The 25,542-nt window shown below is 36.7% G+C and overlaps 1 long non-coding RNA gene across 1 annotated transcript in view; it reads left to right on the top strand.

Moving 5' to 3' along the window:
- LOC104852009 overlaps window positions 1-14,911 on the top strand; it is a 47,544-nt gene extending 32,633 nt beyond the window's left edge. Inside the window, exon 3 of the long non-coding RNA XR_777367.1 lies at window positions 14,792-14,911. This is a non-coding gene — a long non-coding RNA (uncharacterized LOC104852009). The remainder of the gene's footprint in view (window positions 1-14,791) is intronic.
- The last annotated feature ends 10,631 nt before the right edge of the window (window positions 14,912-25,542 follow it).

The raw sequence follows: 25,542 nt of genomic DNA, 5'->3' as shown, positions 1-25,542 counted from the left end.
GGCCTCCTGGTGTTGTGATCTTCGTTGTCTTTTTCTAGGATATTGTTTAGAATTCCTTGTAGTGCTGGTTTAGTATTCATGAAATTTCTCTAGTATTCTTTGTCATGGAAGTATTTACTTCTCCATCCATTTTGAAAGAGAGTTTTGCAGGATACATCAGTCTTGGTGGGAGGTTGTTTTCTTTTAGAACTTGAAATGCCTCACTCCAGGCTCTCCTTGACCTGAGGGTTTGTGTTGAAAAGTCTGCTGTGATTCTGATGGGCTTTCCTTTGCATGTCATTTGTTTCTTTTCTCTTACTGCTTGTAGTATTGTGTTCTTCTGTTGGGTTTCTGGGATCTTGATTGTTATATATCTAGGTGTAGACTTCTTTTTGATTGTGGCTAATTGGAGTCCTATATGCCCCACTTATTTGTATGTCAAATTCTTCCCCTCTGTTTGGGAAGTTTTCTGTCATTAGTTCTGTGAACAGCTTTTTTTAGTCCTTTGCATATGCTCCTGCTACTTCATGGATTCCTATCAGTCTTATATTATTCTTCTTTGCATCATGTAGGGGTTGCTAGGTAGATTTCTCATGATCCCTTACTGTTTTTAAGAGACCTTTCTTTTCACGGTCACTGTGATCCTATCTTCTATATCTGAGATTCTATCTTTGCAACCTTTTTTTTGTTGCATACACTTTCAATAGAGTTTTTAATCTCCTGGATATTTGTTTGAATCTGTTTTTGGAATTTCATTTCTTTTCTATGTTGGGTGTTCATTGTTTCCATTTCTTTCTTATTCTGGGCCTTCATGGTTTCTATCATGTTCCTGAGCGCATCTATTTTTTTGTCAGTTTCTATTCTGGAGTCTCAAATCATGACTTTCATTTTGTTCATCATCTCTTTGTTTATCTGGGAAATTATTTCTGTTTTGAATTTTTCTAGAGCTTGATTGATCAGTTTTGTTACTGCCTATGCTGTGCGTTCTGAGTGTCCTGGAGGTTCACTATTAGACTTTTCATTCTACTTTGCCCTACAGCTTGCCATTGGTGGACTGGAAGTCTGTCTTTGTGGCTTGCTGAAGTGTTTTTTCATCTTTATTTTTGCTATTGGGTTGCCCTTGATTCAATCTCTGAGTCATTAAATCTCCCTGATATTGTGTCCCAGCCTTTAATTCTCTAATGACTTATAGACATTCTCGTTTTTATAATTGAGAAAACAACTCATGAAATCAATCCCTATCATTTATCCCTATTGATACAATCAGGAACACAACAGGATCAATCACCATCCTTTATAGCCAGCCATGCCTCTGTGGAGTGTGTCCAAGGACTGGCACAATCAGGGGATCTGAGAGCCGGGTGTGTGCTCAGCAGCACCTATGTGGCTACCCTCATGGCACTGGGTCTGGAGCAATCAATGGTGCCCACAGAGAAAGATGTCGCTACACAGGCCCACAGATCAGGCCCGGATGGCGGAGGGAGATCTGAAGTCCACGCCAGCCATTTTCCCAAAACTCACCCTCCTGGCATTGGGTCTCTAGCAATCAATCTAGTCCCACAAATATTTATTGAGCTTAGCTTATGTTCCTGGAGCTATATTAAGGCTCTTCCTGGAGCTAGTGTTTTCCTTGTTTTGAGTAACACTAGGCCATGGAAAAGTTTATTTTAGCTCCTACTCTTCTTATATTGAGCACATTTCACTGTTACATTATTCCATTTGGTATTATCTTGAGACTTCTTTTGGTGTTTTGTAATTTCCTGGGCATGTTGTTTGTGTTGTGTCAATGGAGAAAGGATCCATAATGTTAGCTTTTTTTTTTCTTCTCTCTATGCTTTCAAAGATTGCTAGGCTGCATGGGTACCTGAGCTGCCTGCTGTGTGACTCTGACCCAGGGTAGCATCAGCAGTAATGGTTGTGCTAAGGTGATGGCCCTGTGCAAGTTTAGCAAGCAGAGTCCTGACCATGGAGCTCTCTCTACAGCACTGTGGGGGACAGTGTTCACTTATTTTTAGCATATCATGTAGTCTCAGGCATGCATCATTAAAACACTCCCTATATCTGTATTTTTTTATTCTACTAACTTAAAATATCTCCCTTCCTTAAATTGTATGAAATTAAAATGATGGTCACTTCACTTTTGACGCTATGATAATTTATTTATTAATACATTCATTTATTTGTGGCACATGAATACTTAATATGTAATGGGAACAAGGTTAACAAATTTAAAATAAAATATGCTAAACTATAGCAAAAATACAATAGAGCAAAATTTTAATATCTATATTTCTTTTAAAAACATCAGAGTGGAGATTTCTAGATCCTCTTTTTTTCCCCCTGGAAAGCTTCTGTTTCCCTCCTTTTCCACCAGAAAGCACTCATTTAATTCTGGGAGGTTGACTGTACTGTGGAGAGCAGAAGGGACCCTGGATGGCTTTAGCCATTCCACGGTGCATACATCCCCACCTCAATGTGTCTCAGGGGACAGGGACTAAGCAAGCCCAATCAGAATGAAATTCAGAGCTTTTATTCTCTCTCCAGGAGAATTTGTTTTCCCTCCCGATGGTGTGGTATCCAGAAGTGAGACTTGGACTAAATGTAGTGAGGTTCATATTGGAAGAGGAGACACACAAGGCTGTGTGCCATCTGTCCATCCGATGAGCAAAGATGACTTTATCTTGGTCATGTCCATCACAAGAATCAGTGAAACCCTTTTATGGTTTGTGATGGCTATCTTCATGTGGCAACCCGAGTGGGCTGTGCAGTGCCCACATTACTAATCATTTCATGCTGTACCTCTTTGGGTGTTTGCACAGAAAATTAGCATTGAATCTTTGGATTCAGTTAAGTACATTTCCCTCCTCAGTATGGGTAGGAATAATCCAGTTCATTAAAGGTCTGAATAGAACAAAAGACAGGAAGGAGAGATTGTTTTTTTTCCTGCCTCCCTGTTTGAGAGCTGAGATATCTCATCTCCTCTGCTTTGAAATGGAATTTATTTTATTGGCTCTCTAGTTTCTCAGACCTCAGACTTGAACTGAGTCATCCACTGGATTTCCTGGATCACTAGCTTGCAGAAGGCAGATTGTGGGAATTTTTCAACCATTGTAACTGTATGAATAAATTCTTCTTGATACATTTCCATATAAATTAAATACATTTGTCTCATTGGTTCTTTTGATCTTGGCAATGTCGTTTCATACACAGTTGCACGATGACCTTTTCCTAGTTTTGTGACAAAACCCCATTATAAAAAGAAGTGTGGCAGGATCACTTTGTAGCCAGACTGTGAAGTTATGAGACTCTGACACATAAACATCTTGAATCTGTTTTTAGTGCTACACTGCAGTGTTGTTATAAGAATTAAATAATACTTTAGAATAATTATACCATTGTAAATTTATGGTCAGAATGTACTATTAGGGTTCCAAAATCAAGTAAGAGAGTTTTTGATACAAGGACCTTGGTACAATTCTCTTTAGACTGGTTTTGAAAAGTTTCAGCTCCACTCAGTCAAAATTCAAATTTGTACAGAGAAGCACAGACCCACTGGATGTGGGTCACCCGTGGACTGAAATTACTCAGTTCATAATCTCTAGCATTGTGTGTTATAAGTGGGAATTTTAAGACTTTCTATGTCACTGAATGAAAGCAATTTTTGTCTCCTACCACAATGTATTTTATTAATTTCTCTGAGTGGGTATCTGTATCAATATCCTCACTGTATAGTAAAATTCCCTCCAAAAACTGAAAAGAAAGAAAGAAAGAAGAAAAAAAGGCAAAAATACCTTACTTTTCCCATTTAAAATATTTGCATGTTATTTTAACTCTTACCTACCTGTGGTTACCAGGTCATAAATCTAATCTTCTAAACTCACAGCAAGACTTGGGGTCCTTCTACAAATTGAAGGGATCATCAGTGACCACCTTGAAGCCTTGTGATCTATGTGTCCTTGAAACTTCAGCTGTTCACCTTTGCAGTCACCGGAGACCAGGCACTTAACAGATTTCTTTGTAAATCGTAATAGAACCTATTTCTCTACCTGTCCTCAGGAGCTATTCTTGATCAAGGTTAATATTTCAAGGTGCAGTGCTCTATATGTCTTTGAATCTTCTTTCCCTCAGGAATGCTGTTAAGAGATTATAGAACAGTGGTTCTGCCATCTGCCTTGCAAAGAGAAGGACCCAAATTCGATCTCAGGTACCCAAAACTAAAAAAAAAATCATAGAGATACAGAATGAATTTAAAAAGTAAAATTAATGACTATTTTGAAATCAATTAAAACACATTTCAATACTTTTTTTAGTTTTCAAAATGTTAACTAACATTTTTGGGCCTTAATTATGTGTCAGTGATAAAACTAATAATTTTACATACATTTACTCATGCCGAAGGAGCTGTAGCTTGAAGACTCCTGTTCTCATTTCTCTCAGGCATGCATTATGTGAGAAGGTTACATTCCCTTGATGTAGTATCTGACTAAATTTAAAAGTAGACAATGTTATTATAAAAGAAAAAGAGTAAGAATTTCTCTTATCTCTCCCTATTATTTAGGTGGTTAAAAACAACAGAGAAATAAAAAGTAGTGACCTAAGCCTAAGAGCTAAAAACTTTTCACCATGAGAATTGGAGAAACAGAAAGACAGAAAAATTAAAGATCTTTCCTCCTTGAAAACTTTAAAAATAGTTATATATCTTAATTTCCCACATTGATTATATTTCCTTTTAACTTAAAAACATACCTGTGTTCTATGTAATAGATTGATGTAATCAAGCAGAAATGTTCTTTCCTTTCAGATTGTGAGTTATAGATTATTCTTTTGTCCAGTGATGGACAAATCATGCTTTTAAGTATAAATTGGTGATCACCTTCCAGTTTTCATATCACATTTGTACCTGAATTTTCCTTGAATAACCAGGAGAAGCCACCTTTGCGGAAATCATTTGGAGTGATTATGATGATGCACTTAGATATATGGCTTACATTTCTCTTTCCATCAGCTCTGGGAATCCAATGGAAACAGTCTTCTATATGTGTGTACATATATGTTAATATATACGTATATATGTGTTCTTTTCAGGCTTTGAGTCTGGGCAATACTTCAGAATTGAGGAATGCAAAATCCACTGAGACCTGCAAGTGTAATGATGAGGACTTTAAGATTTTTAAAATGAGGAGACCAGGAAAAGTCTGTTTCCTGACCTATGTGTTCGTGAGGTGTTCTGAAGATTAATGTGTCTCTTTAAGGGCACTAAGGTACATTCGGAGCACGACAGAGCCATTTTCTAAATGGTGCCCTTGGGACTTGAAAGAGTTAATGTGCTTTCACAAGGTGAGCACTGTGCTCGCAAATGCATGCAAGGATCAGCAGCAGAATTTATAAAGTGTTGTGAGAAGGTTGGTTAAAAGCAGCTCCAAGTCCATAGTTTATTTATTACTATAATTTTAAGTCAATATATTTGCTGATGCTAAGTGATCACTTATCACATGATAAGTGATGCAGATAAATGATAATACTCTCACTTTTAAAGGTGAAAACATGGGGTGCTATAAACATTTGCAAAAGAAAATACTATAAATGTGGAATTGTTAACTAAATGTCTAGGATTTCATGAAGATGACAAATCATTGAAATTAGACATTCACTCCCAAGATACTTTTTTGAAAACTAAAATTAGAATGATACTGAATCTTTTGCAAATTTTCTCCTGAAAATAATGACACCTAAATATGTTATTTAAATATAATGCAGAGAAAAATTTATAATGTACAATAAAACTTTAAAACCTAAAAGAAAGCAAAATATTAATGATATTTTAGCCAAGGTGATAGGATTACAAGTTGGAACACATGTGTTTTCTTCTTTAAAACTCTATTTTTCTAAATTTCCTTTGATAAACAAAACTAGTAAGGCTTTTTTGGGGAAAGAAATAAATGTTAAGAAAATGGAAAGGGCCAGGGATTTAGCTCAGCAGCTTGGTGGCCTGCCTTGCAAGTGCAAGGACCCGAGTTCAATCCCCAGTACAAAAAAAAAAAAAAAAAAAAAAAGGAAAAACAGCCTACTAGCGGCCTTGACTTGCTCATGGTGATGACATGGTTATTTTGTTTTATTTTATCTAAAAAAAAAATTGAACACATTTTTCAGGATACTTGTCAAAGAGAAAACTGTGCTGTTCTCAGTGATTCTTATGGAGAACTCAACTACTCTTGAGAGACTGGTCGAAATCTCTCAGAAAGGGGTTGGACACAGAAGAAATTCTTTTCCTGGAATGACTGTGATCTCAAGATGTTTTTTTACCACTTTTCTGGTCAATATTCTCTCACAATAGTTGAATCAATTACACTCATTGCTTCAATTTCCACTCACATGCTAAGCACTCTCAAATATTTACCTGCAAAGAGACCTCTTCCAGTTTCCTTAGCACACAGACAACATCTGTTACACGTGGATGTACCTTGTGGCCACTGCAAATCAGTACACCTTCAGTGAGCACAGATGTTTCCCCAAATATCTTTCTCTCTCTTTTTCCTTACACAGAAAATAGTATCACCACCCCTTCCATCTCCCAAAGCAGAATGATTAAAACAGGCTTGACTCATTACCTCCTTATTCAATTTCTCATTCTACAAATTTTATTCTTAATATATCCCCAAATTTCTTTATTTTTCTAGAAGGCTTACTTACTACCCCCATCTGCACACTCAGTTCATCTCACATGAATTATCACAATGGCATCTGCAGTTGTCTCTCTTTACTTGGTCTCTTTGTATATTTGTCATTCACATCCTAGCTGGAGCCACATAACATCAGAGTTCATGCCCATATTTACCTGTAGTTTCAAAGCTCTTCCTACTGTAATGTTTACTTCCTAGTAAAGGGTCTGGGGAAAGTTTTAACTATCTGTTAAGCAACATATGATAGATTCCCAGTTAAAGATGGTGGATAGAACTCATTCATTGGCTTACATTCCTTTCATAAAAACCATAAAAATGATACATCATGTTTATTTGTTTGATTTCTTGGTTATTGATTTGGACATAAGCTTGAACAGAATTTAAGGTAAGAGGAGATTTCAGCATGAATTTAGAAATGTTTTTCTAGAAAATGAGAACAGCACAAGAGAATAGCACTGGCACCAGGATGTATTAACAGTTTCACTCAGCATCACACACAGAGCTTCTAATCAACTCTGGGCTTCCTTATACCTAAGAGGTGCTAATAACCACCACACCTTAGGACCTTTTCTTATATCAGTGACAGAGTAAGACAAGCATTTCTAATCAACTCTGGGCTTCCTTATACCTAAGAGGTGCTAATAACCACCACACCTTAGGAAACCTTCTAATATCAGTGACAGAGTTTAAGACAAGCAGAAAAAAACAAAGCAAAAATACTGTCATGGAAGAAATAGTGAGTATGGGGAAAATAAAAGTTCAAAAGTTGTTTGTGTTTGGGGGAAGCTACAAAAAGACAGTTGAAAGGAATTTAAAGCATGAGGAAACTGTTCTGTATTATGACTCTGGTGGTTAACACCTGAGTCTATGCATTTGTCAAAATCTACACTACTATACACAAATGGAATAGACATTATTATATGTAAATGTAAAAAAATCACTGGAATATCAGTGAAACCCAAAATAGAATAAAGTGTAATGAGTGCTTCTAACTACATTAAGAATGAATAATCTGAACATAAGGAAGAGGTTGAATTATATTTCCTCAACAGGTATTTTAAAGTCATGAACCTTGGTACCTTTGAATGTGAATTTATTTGGGAATAAGTCCTTACAGTTATGTTAAAATGAGGCCATCAGCACACCCTCTATTCCAATGACTGGTGTTCTTATAAAAGAGAGAAGTGTGGATCCAGAGAGACACAGACAGAGAGAAGACAAGGTGAAGATCCACAGGAATAAGATGGACATTTGACCAGAGTGAGGCAGGCATGTACAAGCCAAAGAATACCAGAAACTAGAAGAAGGAAGGAAGCTTCTTTCCTGGTTCTACCAGAGAGACGAAGGCCTGCAGAAACTTTGATTTCAGACTTGTAGACTCCAGAGTCCTGGGAAAAAAATATTGCTTTAGCAATAAAGTTTTTGATACTTCATTATAAAAATCCTAGAAAACATATATAGTCACTTTGGAGAAAAGCATTTTGACTGAGTTAGATAAGACTAACAACTGGGCATAATGTTGTACTTTAGTTAACAAATTTGTTCTTCTAAGTGGATGAATTAGACACCTGGAGCTACTTTACACATATTGTAGTGTTGATCAAAAAATAAATATAGATAATGTGGAGTGAAAGAAGTTTCTCACTTTGGGTGGAAGAAGTTACAAATATGGAAAGGCTAGATGAACCCTTGGGCTATTTTTATAAATTATGAAAACTAATGCTATTAAATAGACATATAAAACTAAGTAGGTGTAGAAATACATATGTGTGTATCCTTTGTCTATGTGAGATCTGCGGCACTGGTCACACTGAGTACCATGATTTGATTTCTAAATACCTTTATTTAATCAACTAACCAAAGCTCCTTAAAAAAGTGATTGACTTTCTGTAAAAACCATGTAAATACAAGTTAAACTTCTGAAAAACAGATATAAACTTATTGAAAGACCATTGAAACAGACCCAAAGACCAAAGCTGAAACAATCGCAGCAACCAGGGTAATGATAATAATTCTGGATTGTAAACTCGAAGAAAGAAAGAAATATCCATGAGCTCATATCTTGATAAATAAATGAAAGAACAAATAAATGATTAAGTGTCTGTGTGGAGGACAAGAGTGCACAACAGAAAAATTAAAATTAATAGATGTAGAAGGTAAAAAGAAGTCATAATTAGGCACAATAATAATAATTACAAGTAATAGTCACTAATGGAAATTCAACCTACGGAAAAACAAACATTTGTTATAGAACAAAATATTTGCAACATCAAGATACCTCCTCTAAAATATTTATTAACTATGAAGGTAAAGGACATATTTTTTTCTTATGGATAAAAACAAACAATTTTATTCAAGTGATAATGGTATGTCTTCAATAACACATCGACACTATGTATCCCTGATATGATATATTATGAAGGGTGCATTACCATGATAGTGTTTTCCAAACTCCACAACCTCAATTTAATCATGGGAAACCATCATAGAAGGCCAAATTGAGTAATGTGTTATGAAACAATTAATCAAACCTCTTCAAAAATAAAGTCATAAGGACAAGGCAAGACTAAATATTTGCCATGGATTGGAGAAGTCTACAGAGTTGTATTGATTACATACATGCTTTTCAGGATGCTGGAAGAGCAAGAAGTACAGGACACTGGAAAGGAGGAGATGGTAAAATCTGAACGAAGTCTAAAATTTAGTTTATGTGTTGTAACAGTGCTAATTTTTTAGCTTTGATCATTGAACCATGGTTATATAAGACATTAGCCCTGGGGAGAAATAAGTGCAGCTATATGACAACTTTCTGTTTCATTTTTGTAACTTTTCTGTAAATCTAAAATTATTGAAAAATAAACATTTTTAATAGAAAAGAATGCTAAAAACAGCCTTAAAGAGATAAGAAAATATATTGATCCATGAAGCAATAGCATAATACAATAAAACAGCATTCATAAAACAAAAAAAGTCCTTGAAAATTGAAATGACGAGAGTAGAAATGAAAGACTCAATAAAGGTGTTTATAGATAAAGACAAAGAAACTGGCTAGATAGTAAAAAAGTAAAGAAAAAGTACAGGAAAAACAAGAAAACTAGAGAAGCTACTCAGAAATAATAGCATTCAAGGGATAATAAAACTAAGAAATTATCAAATTGTTCTCAAAATAATTTGAGAAAGTATTCTAACTAAAAGACCCTCAACATGTTTTTATTTGTTTATGTCAATATGGATTTATAGGTGCTTGTTGTAATCCAGTGTCATTACATCAAATACAAATATATTCTAAATGGAGATTTTGGGTGAAATTTCAGAACCCTGGAGGCAAGGAAAAAAATTGACAGAGGGAGGGAGGGAGAGTGGGAGGGAATGGAAGAGAGAAGCAGAGAAACAGAGACTATAACAGCCCATGATACAGAAATGTAAGAAAAGGGGGGGGGCTATTTTAGTAGAAGCACTGAAAGTCAAAATATAATAGAGATGTCTTTGTATAAAATAACTTTCCTGTTAGAATTTACACATCTAACTATCACTCAAATGTGAAAGTAAAATATAGTATTTCTAATACAGGTGGTGCATCAAATGTTTTTCTCTAGTGCATTTATTTTAGGAAGACTTTGGATGACATACTTCAAAACTAAGGGAGTAAATAAAGCAGAAGCCATGGGTTTCAGCACAAAGGAGATGCAGAAAACAATATTAGGTAATGACAGGTGTTTTTCTCCCATTCCCCTGAGAAAAAGAGACTCTGAGGTGCTTTTCAAGAAGATAATGAAAACTCATAGAACACTGAATGTACTTAATATATTAATACGATCATTACGCAACTGAAACAGGATAGGAGAATACATTAGTGACAAGTATATGGACTACCCAGCAGAAAAATTAATCATTAATTACAAGGAAGATGAATGTACAATAAGAATTATTTGTAAGTTTGTATATATGGCTCATCTCTAAATAACACTGGTTCTTACAGAGGTGAGGGTAGAGCTGACCCAAAGTTGGGATAAGGGGGACCAGAAGTATGGACATGTATTTTTCAAACCCAGTCAATTTGTCTCTAGAACACACATTCTAAGCAACAATGCCCAGAGGCTTCTCACTTGATGGGCTTTTTAGGGGGATGTTATGGCCCTGTGTACACAGCTCTGGAAGGGGTGCAACAACACCTGTGTCAGCATTTCACTCTGCTATTTACCAACTATGACTCTTTCAAGTCAATTAGGCCAGCTTTCTTGTCTGTGCCTGAAGTAACTGTTCTGGGCATTGACATCAGAATGAAATGACAAGGTGGAAACTCAAACAAGAATGGGAAGTGAGACCTAGCACAGAGTGTGGCACATGGCAGGTACTCAATAATTGCTAATCAGTTTGAATTAAATTGATTACTGCAATGAAGTGTACCTGAGCATTATAATTTTAACTATTGCTCCATGGAAGTGTCTAAGAAAGAGCCTCAGATACTTTAGGGAAAGCTGAATCACACATATATCTTACTGACTGAAAGGAGATGGTCTAAATTTTATTATATATCTATTATTTTCCCCAGAATCTATCTAGTATAATTATTAGTTAAGTTACTATGATATATGTGGCAGTTCTTTTGTGAAATTCTCCTTTCCCAAAAATGGTTTGTTGTTTGAAATTAATGCATGTATCTGACTTAATTGCACTTGTTAAAATTATTCTCTTGGGTTGTTCTGCATGCATAAAAATCTCAGTTCGTGCTTTTATACTCCAGGGGTAAAACTTTGACAACTTTAAAATAAATGTGTTCCTAAATAATATGAATCTACAAAGCTTCGTTATGGAAGAGCTGCTTTTAAGTACGCAGGATATTAAGACATTTTTATTGTCTCAGAGCATTTCCCAATTGTCCAGAGAAACATTCACGCCTCAAGATACTAATAGCTGTTATAAGGAAAAGGTGTTCCACGATGATAAAACATTCGGAAAACAATGAATCAAAGCAATGCGAGTATCTTTTCTGCCAGGCTTTTCCAGGCCTTCTCATGTGGCAGCTAATGCCTGAATCTCTAATGAGAAGTTTATCGTGCAGCTTTAGAAAATTGATTCCACCTTAACATCTTTTTGTCTTGTTTCGATTTCTATTTGTTCATTATTTGCTTTCGAAGTTTCCCAGAGAAAACTGTTCTTCAGAAAATACTTTCTAAAATGAAAGCTCAACTAACATAAACAGGAAGATTGATGCTGGCAGCTCACTTCATTTTTTATTATTCTCAATAGTTTTTACCTTCTTCTAATTCCATGAGGTACGATTTTTCCCAAGAAGTCAAATACTTTTCTTCTCCGATTTCTCATTCTAAATTACCTATGTTTAAGTATTTTTAACTAATAGAAAAAAAATAAAAATTGTTTGGTTCAGCAACCCCACCTATAAAGAGTTGATGTGTACCTATATATAAAATTTAATAAAAGAAAACTGTAACCTAGAAAAGTATTTCTACTTTTGGAATTACAAACACTGTATAAAGAGTATCAAATAAATAGTTCAAAATGCTAACGTTTGGGTTGGAATCATATCTGGACACACAGCTTTCCAGACTTCAGTGTGAGGCACGGGGATGAAAGTGTGGTGCTATGTTCTCACTTGTGTGCAGGAAATTTCCCTCGTCCCCAAGAATATTTCATTCACAGACAATGAAATAAGCAATGGTCCCAGACTTAGCATGTTAAATACCAAAGTTACACATGAGAAAACATGATGAAGGAATTTAGCAGTGAGTTCCTTACTTTTTGTATTTGGAGTATTCACTTTCCAACTTCTGAAGTACAAAAAGCAAGAAACCATAAGTAAGTTTTCGTTTTCCTCACAAACTACAATAATGAACTACCACAAAATTTAGAAACTTAGTTGTTTCTGAGATTATATACATACAGATAGTCTGAGTAATTATTTGGAATGAAAAAATATTCTACATGGGCTATCCAGATAAATGCACATTTTATTACGTCTTAAATGGTCACTAAATCTGCCCAACCATCCTTCATTTGGGGCATCTTGAAGGGAATCACAAGCAAAAGAGCCACCCTAAAGGTCTAGCCTAGGCTCTGTACCTCCTGGATTCCTTTCTGTTGGTTAACATCAACCACAGAGAGTGGGTTTGTTAGTCAACTTTCTGTCACCACAAACAATGCCTGAGATGATCAGCCTATAAATGGAAAAGGTTGCCACTGGCTGACAACTTCGGAAGTTTCAATGCATAGTTGGTTGGCCTTATTGTATTTAATTTGTGGAGACCAAAACATCATAGCAGGGGGTATATGCTGGAGGAAGCTGCTTGGTTCAGGATTTCTGGGAAGAAAAAGAGTAGTAGAGGAAGGACCAGAGTTCTGATATCCCTTCAAGGGAATGCCTCTGAGAACTATCTCCTTGACACTATGCCTCTCTCCTAAAGATTGCACAAACTCTCAACAGTGCCTTGGGCTTGGGACTAAGCCTTCAACAGAGTCCTATGGGGGACACTGAAGAGCCAAACTATAGCAGTATTTTTACTTTGTTTTAGAAACATTTAACCTATATCACAAACTTTCTACTTTTTCCTGTGTTGTGTCTAGTGGCAATAAGCTTGGTCACCAGTTTCTGCCAACAAGCCCCATTCTGCTGATGGTAAGAGTAGTCAGAGAGGTAACTTCTGCATCAAAGCTGGAGCAGAAATGCTTTGGAAAGTGCTGTGTGTCAAGGAATGGAGAGACATTTTTACTATCAGGATTCTGTGATGGATATAGCAACAATAATATTTTTAATTCACATTTTCTTTACAGAGGTTCTCTTTACAACAAAAAAGAACATTTTATAATGTTTAACATTTATGGATATAAAAGTTTCAGTGGCTCTCTGATTTTATTTAATTTCATGCAGATAAATGTCCTGGCAAATTTTCCTCTATGAAGAAAATAAATCCTCCAACAAATGTCATGTGCACATCTCATTTCTTCACAATTAAAGTTTAACTAAAAGTAAGAGCCATGAATGCACGGCAAATGTTATAGCGCCAGCAGATGTTACTGTTAGAAGGACATCTTCTGCTGTTAGCCTCTGACTCCAGTGACTGCCAGCCAAGGAAGAGGGAGGAGGAAACAATTTGACAAGCAAGAGGTGCTGTTTGCTGGGGGCACAGAACATGATAACTAGTTGGAAGTCATTAAGTTATAAGTGCTGTTAGTGTGATGCATAATTTATTTTTAAATGGATCTCAACTCCAGGTTACCTTTTATAAACATGTTTTTTCATTATTAAGTTACTGTAAATATTTCTTAAGATATTGAAGAAAATTTGATGATTTTTAAAGAAGCACAATTCAACCTTCATGTTAGTTTTATTTAATTTAAATCCTTTGGTTGGCATTCTTTCCATTTAAATAGAAAGCATATATGTGTGTGTGTGTGTGTGTGTGTATTCATTAGTATATAGGACTAGTATATAGGTTCATGAATATAAAATAAGGAGCAAAAACCTTGTGTTGTATTTTGGTTTTGTCTATGTGAGGCCAAAAGAGACTTGAATATGTCCCCTCATTCTTGGGCACACATATACAGAAAACCTAAAATTCAACCTAATTACCTTTCACAGCATTACTACTTTATTTTATTTTACTTTTTTGGTACCAGAGATCCAACTCGAGACTTGCACTTGTGAGGCAGGTGGCAGAACCACTGAGCCAAATCCCTGGCACATTACTACTTTATTATTTTAAAATTTTACTTCATTAGTGCACGTTTCCAATATTTGATGACTACATTCATTGTGGGTAGTTGGTACATCTACACGACATATCTTATTTCTTTTTATGTCTCCTTCTCCTCCCACCTCCATCTCTTAGTGCCCATCCCATTTAAGGATTATTATGCATTAATTTAAGAATCCTATGCAGTTACACATAACATGAATGCATAACATGATACTTAACCCATTTATAACTGTGGTCAATTGTCAAAGATGGTAATAGATAATTTCTACTGTCTTCATACATGCTTCTTCTTTGGGGTGATTAGAACTTTTTGCAGTAAGAGGTGGAACCAACTTCAACTTCTGAGAACCTGAGCCTGTCCTGAGGTTTTCTTTGATTCCCAGAGAAAGGTGGAATTGATGTTGTGCCAACTTCTAGGTCCTGGCCTCCAGAACACTTGAAGCTACTTCAGCAATTCTCTTAAAATGCGCCCCAGTCAGGTAAAGAAGCCGAGCCGCTGTCCTTCAACGTGAGGGACAGGGGAAATGAGACCAAACTGACAAACTTCCGGACACCCAATGTGGGTGACTCCGCTTCAGGCCGTGAAGCCGCGCTTGAGCCACCAGAGGACTGCAGCTCAACGTCGGACTCAGGTGAGACCAGCAGAAGAGCCACGCCAGCCTGGTGTCAAGGGAGCGTTGTGTGGGTGTGAGACACCCACGTCTAGTCTTCACACTATATCGACGAAGTTTATATTTATTTTATGAGTTTTATTATTTAAAATAATGAGTACTCAGCAGCAAGAAATATCAAAAAAGTCAGCAATGAATTTGTAATATTATCATTATTTATGAAAAGCATCAAAATTTTCAACATCAACTGGTTTTTGGTTTATAATGTCTAAAAATAAAAAAATTCCTATATGAACTACAAAGAAAATACCAACAGAACTCCACAATAAAAATGGAATTTACTTCAATGATCACTTCTAAGGCAGTCTTCACACATGACAACAGCATGTCCTATACACACACATATTATTTACATGGACAGCACATGTGCTTAGTTTTTTTTTTTCTTTGTGGCGGGTGGTTCTTGTCCCTTCTCTTATCTTCATGCACATAGCAGAAAAATAAGATGTAAATAAAATAAAATATCAGATATTCAAGGGGTGCTTAGAACAAACTTTAGCATTTTCACATCAGCTGCTTGTTTGTAAAACTGGGAAGATCACATCAGAAATAAAACCCTTTGTGAACCATAATGTAAATACAAACAAAAGTAAATCACAGAAATATTCTTCACTTCAACTGTCACACTCAAGGCTGTCTTCACACACGACTGAATGTTCTATGCACAAGTATTACTTACACTGATGGAACACATTTGTTTTCCTGTGATTTTTTGTAGGGCACAGTTGGCACCTTTTTGATTTTCGTGATGCTGTAGTAGGTCTTCGTGATGTTGTACCTGCCTGATCCCCTGTCACTTTTCTAATGTCCTCCATATTTTATGTGTATTTCCATAGGCAGAAATATGTGTACTCTCTCTGTTGTAAATGATTTCTTATGAATTCAAGTTCCACTCCTCTAAGAAAATTTATCTGTGATACTTTGCACTTGCCATTTTCTTCATAAACTATCAAACTATTTATGCAGCACTTGTTTAGGATCAAGTAAAACATAACCAACACTGTGTTTCAAGTGACATTATACTTGCTGCACAACTCATCAACACCATCCTTTGGTTTTGTTGTAAGATGTTACCATCTCAGGCTTGGGTTCTGTCCAGGTGTTAGTACAGCTGGAAACAAAGGTGCTGAGGCCCTCCTTTCCCTTCCCTTCATTCAACTGTAAATACCACATCACTCTCATGGTTATCCATGCTTCTATAATCTGAAACAGGGAAGTTTTGTGAGGCACCTCTCTCCTCTAATCAGAAAAAACAACAACAACAAAAGAAAACAGCATCGTAATGATTATTCAGGCTTCAGATCAGGAGGTCATGCAGATTACTAACATCAGTAAAGAGAGACAGAGCACCATTGTGGCCCACTCAACTCTAACAGATTCTCTGTCAATGTTTCCAGCACGATACAACATTTTACTTGTATTTCACCACGTGTGTATTTCACAACATCTTACAGCATTTCATCTGTTATAATTTTCAACACTGAATGGCAGTGCTTCCATTCCATTCACCAGGTTTCACCCGTACCAAGATCCTCACTGTTTTTAAAACCTAATTCTAACATTGGATTGTTCTGCTTCATTGCATGAGCATTTTATACCATTTCAACCCATCAAATACGTACTTACATGGCTATTTTCTTCATCACCTGAATCAAGCAGGTCTGCGTTCCTTGTGTCTGTATCAGTTGATCTTTGCTCTATTTCACTGCCACAGAAACTTCGGCTCACATGGCCAGTGTCAAAATCATCATCGTCGTCGTCGTCACCCATGCACGAGTCACCTAAGGATTTACTTTTCATCTCCACCAAAATTTGCAAGTCTGTTTTTTTCGTGTGCCATTGCATTGAATTGGGGTACTTCCACAAGAAAAATAAAAAGAAAACATAAATCCTAAATGAACAAACATTTAACAATGAACATTTCATTGTTAAACTGTACACATAAAATTGCCTGTTGATGCTTTAGAGCTCCTGTACATACCTTGTCACTTTGCTGCTAAGTGGTGAATGCACAAATGGGCTCCTGGCTTCCCCAGGCAGCTGTTGTGAGGCACACTTGGATTCCATTATGGCAAGTTAGATTTTTGCAGAACAGAGTAATGATATAGGTGTATTTTACCCCCTGTGATGCCCAGGGATGCATATACAAAAAAAAAAAAAGTGTTGCTTAGAGCATTATATGGGTAAAAGCCTTGGTTTGACACTTTTGCACAGGTACGAACACTTGCTGTTTGTCTTACCAAGTGCCTAAACAGGAACAATGCTTCTTGTATCCCTATCCCCCTTGTGCAGCTACTGACTGTACAGCTACAATACATGCTACAGTACAAATTTGCATAATAAAAGCATGGTTTGTGTATATTTAACTCACTGTTAGGCCAAAGGGTATCCACAAATGTAGAATCATGGGTAAATGTACAGCTCTTGAGGTGGTTCATTCTGTAAGAGTTATTTACTGGGACAGTATTTTACCAAGTTTAATATGTAGAATCTCTTTGCATTGTCTGAATGCAATTTATTATCCTTATCTTTCTGTACATAATTTCTAAGCTACATATTTATGAAGTTTTAACTTAGAATCTATTTAAAATATTGTATCAGCTAATGTATGTATTAGATATCAATTTAAAAACATTTCCTGAATGAATCATATTGCAATCTCTTTTTCTGTTTCCCTAGACCTAGCAGGATTGCCTTTGTATTGAATTTGTGCAGTTTGATTTTCTTCTGGTTAAGTATATTGTCCTGTACCCTACTTAATGAATGTCATTATATCATGGCAGAATGTGTTTGTAGAGTCATTTGAGACATTCCTCTTTCCTTTGAATGTGCTTCTTAGACTATTTACTTCAGTGTCACTGTCATTCTGTCATCAAGCTCATTATTAAAAGTGTGAAATTTCATTGCATATAGATCAACCTTAGAGGAATATTTCCTGTTTCATTCCATTTGGCTGATATAGCTGCATTCCTAACAAGAGTCCTTGCTTGCTCTTGCCCCTTTCTTTATCAATAATTACTTTCTCGTGGCATATTCAGCCATCTTCATGCCCAACTAAAACAAAACAAACAGGGCCGGGGAATTAGCTCAGTGGTGCTGCTACCTGCCTCGCAAGTGCAAAGTCCTCAGTTTGATCCCTGGTACCAAAACAAAACAAACAAAACAAAACAAAATACCCAGGTGATTGCAGATTGAGAACATATTGTTGAAATGTAGTATGAAAGTGCTATTTCATGCCCTTCTGTCTGGGGTAAGTAGGGCCCCACATCAGTATGCTATTTAACAGGCATCTTACTTAATCTTTTTTAGTACACTTCAAATTATCTTAATTAGATCTCTATCTACAACACAAATATCCTTTATTCTAACAAAACTTCCACCTTCTCAAAAACCAAGCCAGATTTGGGGTCCTATGCACCATGCCTTTTGAGTAGAGATGTGCACCAGAACAGTATGGAGCTGATGACTTAATACGCTGGATCTTTCCCTGAACTTTTTTGCAATGTTCAGACAGAATTTCCTTTTGTTATTTTCTTTGCAGTATGATCATATAAGCTAAAACAAATAACCACTCTCTAGAAAGATGCTTCCAGATAGACATTCACAGACTGTATATCAGGATTCCAGGATGTAGCAGTATGCTTGCCCACAGAGTTAATTGAAGGTGGTTTGGTAAAAGGATGATTTTCATAGGTGGGGATAAGATGAAACCATTAGCTAGCATAGATCTCAATTAACACATGAAGGATGTTAATAAGTTTCATGCTGGAGCTGGACAGTAGGTGAAGTCCCAGAAAGTGAGCTGTTGTCAAAACAGTAACCACAGGGCTGGGGATGTAGCTCAGTGGCACCAAGCCTGTCTAGCGCAAGGTCTTGAGTTCGATCCCCAGTGGTGGAGGTGGTGGGGAGACAAAAAAACAGCAACCATTAACAAGGAACGGGCTTGAATAAATAGCCTAAATGCTGTTTCATGAGACTTCTCATCTTGATCTGATATATTTTGTTTGTCAAATCCAAGCAAAAGCCAGAGGTCAAGGAAACTATTGACTATCAGGTCATTGAGCAGAGTACAAAAGATTAGTCTGGGTCTAGCTGCGGTGTCCTAGGTTGCACTCAAGCACTTTTTTTTCCTACTTCCAACAGATCAGTACATTAAAGTACTTGTGGAGAACAAGACGTCATCTCTGTATGCCAAATATAAAGAGTGAGTGCAGGATTAAACTCCACTGTAGACATCAAAATAAAGGGACTTGTAAATCCTAGCTAGATCTTGCATTTCCCTAGAGAAAGATGTGAGAATTAAGCACAGACTATAAATTGACAATTTTATTTTGGATACTGGATTATCTTTTTTTCAGTTGTTTAGATTTAAATTTTAAAAAGTTTCTTTAGCTGTAAAATGGAGATAACAATACTTGATGTACAGAATTGCTGTGCATATTAAACACAAATATTGTAAAAAACAAAGGACTATGCTCAGACTTTAGTAATCACTAAATGTTTGTGCCACTATTGTTTATTGAAACACTATTAGTAGATAACCTCAATTATTGCTATTTTATTCATATTTAAGGACTAGAATTATCTCTGAAGTTGAGGTTCTATAAACTAAGTAACTACTACTAATATTCTTTTAAAAGCTATGGATTCTTCTTTAAAAAATTGATAAATAACAGATAATACACCCGGGAGAGGTTATATGCAATCAATTTAACTGATTATTTTTCATTTTCAATAATTACATGTAATATTAAGAACACTGATTTGCCTTCTGATGGGAAAATTTATGATTTGAGTCTTGGGGCAAATACTCCTTAAATTCTTCACTCATGAGAGCTACTCAGTGCACTTTTATTAAACTTTTTACTGTTAAATCCACAAAATGCGGTGATCGGAGCAATGAACATCTTAGAAGCAAGTTATTTTTGGCAGCTGAAGATGTATTTAACATACCAGCAAGATATTGATCAAAATATTTATTGAATTAAGAATTGTCACATTTAAAATTTTAATAAAATAAACACATTTTTATAGACAGCATTTTTCAGTCCCTACATTGTCAGGCTCCTCTTTTACCTTTTGACGATTAGGGGATGAAATACACAATACCAAGTTCTGCACTGTGGCAGGTTCTCCTCAAGTGTTTCCCTATGATGAATCAATGGTACCAGGCACCAACCGTGAGCCTGAGATGAAAACAAAGGTAGTGATGGTCCAAAATACTGTATTTTAGGAAATCACTGGACTATTTTGTGATTATTTATACATATGATCAAACTTGCAACCTCTAAGAAAATTTGGAAAATGTTTATCAAAACCAATAAATAACTATTTCTTCAGGATATTTTTTTCAAGTGGTTATTTCATCACTAGTTTGATCTATTTTTTAAAACTTCAGTTTCTCATGAAAACAAGTTGTATGGTTACGGTATTACTGTAGCAAAATGATTTCCATAAATAAAGCAAGAAGCAATGGAGAGGAACATATATAAAGATTAATGCATCAAACTTTTAGGAGTATTGTGACTAACTATGAAGTTATTGGGGAAAAAAATCTCTGTTATGGAAACAGGCAACAAATCCCAAACTATCTGAGCAACACAAGCAATTTACTTTCCCTTGACTTAAAGAATTGTGGTTTTATAGCCATTTTTCTCAAGTTTATTGACTTCATATGTAGTTTTGTACAGTGACATAATGCATCTGCACTTCACCCAGAGACAGAAAGCATTGCTAACATTTCTGCCATTTGTCAGCTGAATGCAATCCATGAGACCTGGTTTCAAGTTTGATGGGCAGAGCAACAAGGGATAAATTATTTTCAATCAAAATACCCCATTGCACGAAAGTTAAGGATATTTTAAAAGGAAAGAAGCAAACATAGAAAAAAATGTTAGGGTTAAATGCTTCTGGGAAAATAAAACTATGTGTGAATCTTTTCGTTGGTTTTTATACTTCAGTAGCATTTTAAGTGGTTAGTAATTTGAATATGAATGTCTGAACAATCTACTCAGAAAAAGGATAAGTTCTACAACCCAGAAAAGCTTATTAATACCAAATAGTTTCTCTGGTGTGAAAAACTAAAATAGTACTCAGGATCCTAACGGGACAATTAGCAATGTGAAATAGGAAGAAAAGGACCAAAGGTGTAGGGACAGTGAGAAGGATAGGGAAAGGGGAATAAAGGAAAAGGAAAAAAATATGAGAAAATGTAAAATTGGAATTAAACTGTTTGAAGGTGGGGAGGGAGGAGGGGCTGAAGGGAGGGTGGGGACAAGGGGAAAAATGAGAACCAAGACCTGGCATGTAAAGGTACAAGATACCAGTAATGAATGTAACTGTACTGTCTACCTAGAATGTACCAATAAATTCAATTTAAAATTAAAAAAAAACTAAAAAAAAAACCCCACAAGCTTATTAATGTTTGTGCTCAAATAATTTAGGCTTTTTTGTAATAGAAAAGCATGCGAAAGAAATTTGTTGCCACATAAACTTCTATAGTGCTCTATAAATTCAAATATACAGGGTCTAGTGTTACTTTGTTTCATGTACCCATATCAGTACATGTATGGACCACACTGCTCCAGCCACAGGTAGGGACCACCGTGAAAGTTTTTATTTAAGCAGGGCCAATGGACAGACTGCTTAATATCTCTTGATTTGTGATGCTTTGTTTGCCATTCAGAGCAAGGTCCATTAGAACTCTTCCTCGAACTTAGAAGTGTACGTGGACTAAAAATAAAATATAATCATCAGGTGTGATCCAAATATATGACGAATGTTTAAACAAATACTTCAGTAAAAGACACATTGCTGTTATTACCCTCAAAATACTCTTTACTTCAAACAAACTTACCTAATCATTCTTGCCACTTCTGAAGCAGTTCTAGCAGTCCTTTTCCGTGTGTATCTTAGGGCGATGTGATAAAAAATAGAGTGAATACTGCTGCTGAGTGCCATTCATCAGAAAGGCCGGCTCTTAAAAGCATCACAATGTGTCCCCTCTGCCTTCTTTACTGGTTCCAGTGACTTCTCGTTCTTGCACAGAATCCAAGAGACTATGAGAGGTAAAATTTGCAATCACGACGTAAAGGAAGACACAACAGTGCAACAAAGAACTCACAGAAGAGGACTTCCAGACCGGCTACAGAAAGAGGAAAGAATGCTGGGAGAAGTGTTTGAGGTATGGAGGAGGATTTTGAGGGAGATTAATGGCAATGTGTTATATGGTAATGTGTTTTTAAATTTGCATTTATTCCATAGAACTTCATTAGCAAGTGTAAGGAGGCATTGTGCGTGAAAGGTTATCGGGGAGAAAGCTTCTGAGGAAAACAAGAGAGAGATGAAGGGGATACACGCAAACAAAGAAAAGCACTAAGAGAAATCATCTGATCCTAGAGAAATGGGATGATAGCATCAATCCTTAATGCTTCTGTTTTTAGCTCTTATTCAGTGACACCTGGCTTAACTTGAGTCCTGACCTTTGAAATCCATGAAGTCACTGCCATCAGGAAGTGCTATCCAATTTTTTCAGCTGGTTTTATGGGGTCTTTGTTCCATGGCACCAAAGTTTCAATAAGATATTCTGCAAATTAATTTGGGAAACAATAATTCTTGGATTTGCGAATCACTAATTAACCAAATGACTTTGTAAGCAACGACTTCTTTTACAAGAAGAATGTGAGCCGAGCAGAATGGTTCCTGGAATCTTCAGTTAAAACAAGGACACAGAATCTCCGAAAGGTGAAGTAATGATGGGTCTTAAGGTTCGTGTGAACAAAAATAGGACCAGAACCTAGATTTTTCTGTGTAGCTTAGATTACTGAATTATACCTGAACACAAAACACACACGCACAAACACACACACACACACACACACACACACACACAAACACTCCCACACCACTCCATTGCATTCTTTATTTGTAAAATAACAATTGGGTCATAAAACATTAAAAAAAAAACTCTCTTCTAACTTATCTCTCGGAGCGGAGGAAACTTGAAGTCTCAGCTAAAACCCCCGACAATCGGCACAAATCAGGCTTCCATATAATGTTTCCTCTCTGCCTCTTCTGGCAGCCTCTTGCAGGGCTCTCTGCAAGGGAAAGGTGCAGATCTGACTACCGCCTGGGAAGGCGCTACTGAGCACGAGCCTGGTGGTTCACAGTTTCTAGCACAGCCGCTGCCTGGTGACAACAGTAAGCAAAAATTCTGGACACCTCTTGCAGGGTGCTGTGAAACCCCAAGTTTGAAATAGCAAATATTTGCAGGCTGGGCACCCACCGTTAGGGTCAAAGCTCTGGAAGTTGCTGTTAGAATCAATTTCAATTTTTCTTATTGGAGACATTCAAAATAAGGCTGTCAGTTCTTCTTCCATAGAAAAATAAGAGAGATCTCTGAAGAACACAACCCAAGCTCAGAGAACTGTACGACACAATGAGCTGCCTTTCTAAAGAAGGAAAGAAAGCCCTATAATACTGAAAGGCAGTTTCAGCACAGCCTAAGTTATTGTCATTCATTCTTACCAAGTAACTATTATGTGTTACTCCTTATTTAAGGAAGTGTGTCAGACTGAAACACTCCTCAAATCTATTACTTCGATTCATACAGGTATAAATCCTGATAGTTTGCTATGCTTTTTGTTGATAGAGGAATGTTTGTGTCCAACATTATAATCTTTTCACTTGGGGAAGTGAGGAATATATAGGAACATCTGTGTGGATCTAGATGCTGATGGTAGGGAAACTTTCCCTCTTTGGACACTGGAAAGAAAATATACACATTTCTCATACAAATATAACCAATAAGATATGAGATGCAGCCTCCTGGACTAATGGAGGATCTAAGTGTAAAGTTCTCCTGGGAGTAGAGGAAACTCTGGTATCTGAATATCATAAGAGAATTAATCAATGACCTGAGTGGATGCTTTGACTAAAGAGTTTGTGGCGAAAGAAACAAAGTGAACTGAAGCTGAGGGTCAGGTGGAAGAAAGCTTAAATCAGATGCACATGGGGATCATAGACCTCAGGCAGCTCACAGCCCAGGAGGCTCACAACCCACAGCCTGGTCTCAGTCTCAGAGACAAAGGCACAGCCTGGCGACTCCACAGCAACCCCAAGGGTAGGGCAGTGGGCTGCCCTTGTTGCCAGCATGGTTTTTAGCACAAAGCAGTCAGATGAAGGACCAAGTGTGAGTCCTGAGATGCTGCATCGGAAGCCTCCTCTCTTCTATCCTCCCCCTTCTCAGAATGTAAGACCCGAACCCTACACATCCAGGCCCCATCACAGAAGGGAGCAGGAAGAACCTGGAGGTGGGCAGGGGTCGCAGGTACTCAGGGAAGCTTACCGTTCACCTGAGAGGGAATGTCTTAACGGGAGCTGTTCACACTCATAAACTGTGGTGTAAGAGGTGTTCCATTTACTTATACTTACTTTTCCTTGGTCGTTGTCAGCAATCACAGCAGATGCTTGTGTGTATGTGGGGGGAGGGTGGCAATGGTAAGGAATACAATTTGGTAGAAAAATTAATAAATCATATATCCCATCTATAACGTCACATTGAAAAGCAAAGTTGCACACCTGTCTGTTATGTTCAACTCGTAGATAGGAAATATACTTCTGAAATATTTACACATTAGCTTTCCTTTGAACATTCAGAAATTTTCCTCTTGTAGCAGTGTGACCGTCACTCACCACCACGCAGTAGCAGTGACACGTGCCACAGCCCTGACAAGTGCTCAGTCCTATCTGAACTACCCTTCAAGAACAGGCAGCCTAGGGCCGGTGATTTAGCTCAGAGGTGCCACCACCTGCCTCACAAGTGCAAGGTCCTGAGTTCAATCCTTGGTATAAGAAAAATTGAACTGGCAGCCTGACCTGCTCAGACATAGTATCTAGGACACTTCAAGATCTCCCATGAGTCCAAAGTCAGTCACCCCTACGAAATCAAAAGACTTTGAAAATAGATCTTGATGGCTTGATAAGAATGTTTCATCCAAAACAAATATCATGCTTTTGAGATATATAGTATATATATCTATCTATATATATATATCTATCTATATGTATATAGATAGATATATATATATAGATAGATATACCTAAGTAGATAGAGACAATGACATTGGGAAAATCAATTTATCATCCTTTTTATAGTAGAAGCTAAGTGCACTGTCAATATTTAAAAGCAGAATTCATCTAGATAGTTTTCTTCTTTGTGCAGGTCTGTCTTGCTGTAGGTTGCCCACATGTAGTGGAGAAGATGTTGTAGTTGCCACCCTCTTTTGCCTCAGCTTGCCTCCAAAGGCTATGGCACATGTTCGTAACTCCAGCTTTCTGCTTCCTTTCCCAGAGGCTGGTCTTTGATCTTAAGACTACTTGGCAGGGAATTAACACCACCAGGAGCATCTCAGCATCTCAACCAGGGAATAACAAGAGTTAGTGGCTATGTGGCTTGTTTTTTTTTTTTTTTTTTTTTTTTTTTTTTTTTTTTTTTTT

The sequence above is a fragment of the Fukomys damarensis genome, unplaced genomic scaffold (genome assembly GCF_012274545.1).
Source record: "Fukomys damarensis isolate Sample0158 unplaced genomic scaffold, DMR_v1.0_HiC HiC_scaffold_32, whole genome shotgun sequence".
NCBI classification, from domain to species: domain Eukaryota; kingdom Metazoa; phylum Chordata; class Mammalia; order Rodentia; family Bathyergidae; genus Fukomys; species Fukomys damarensis.
Note: the sequence above shows the minus strand (reverse complement) of the source record. Positions and strands in the feature narration are given on the sequence as shown.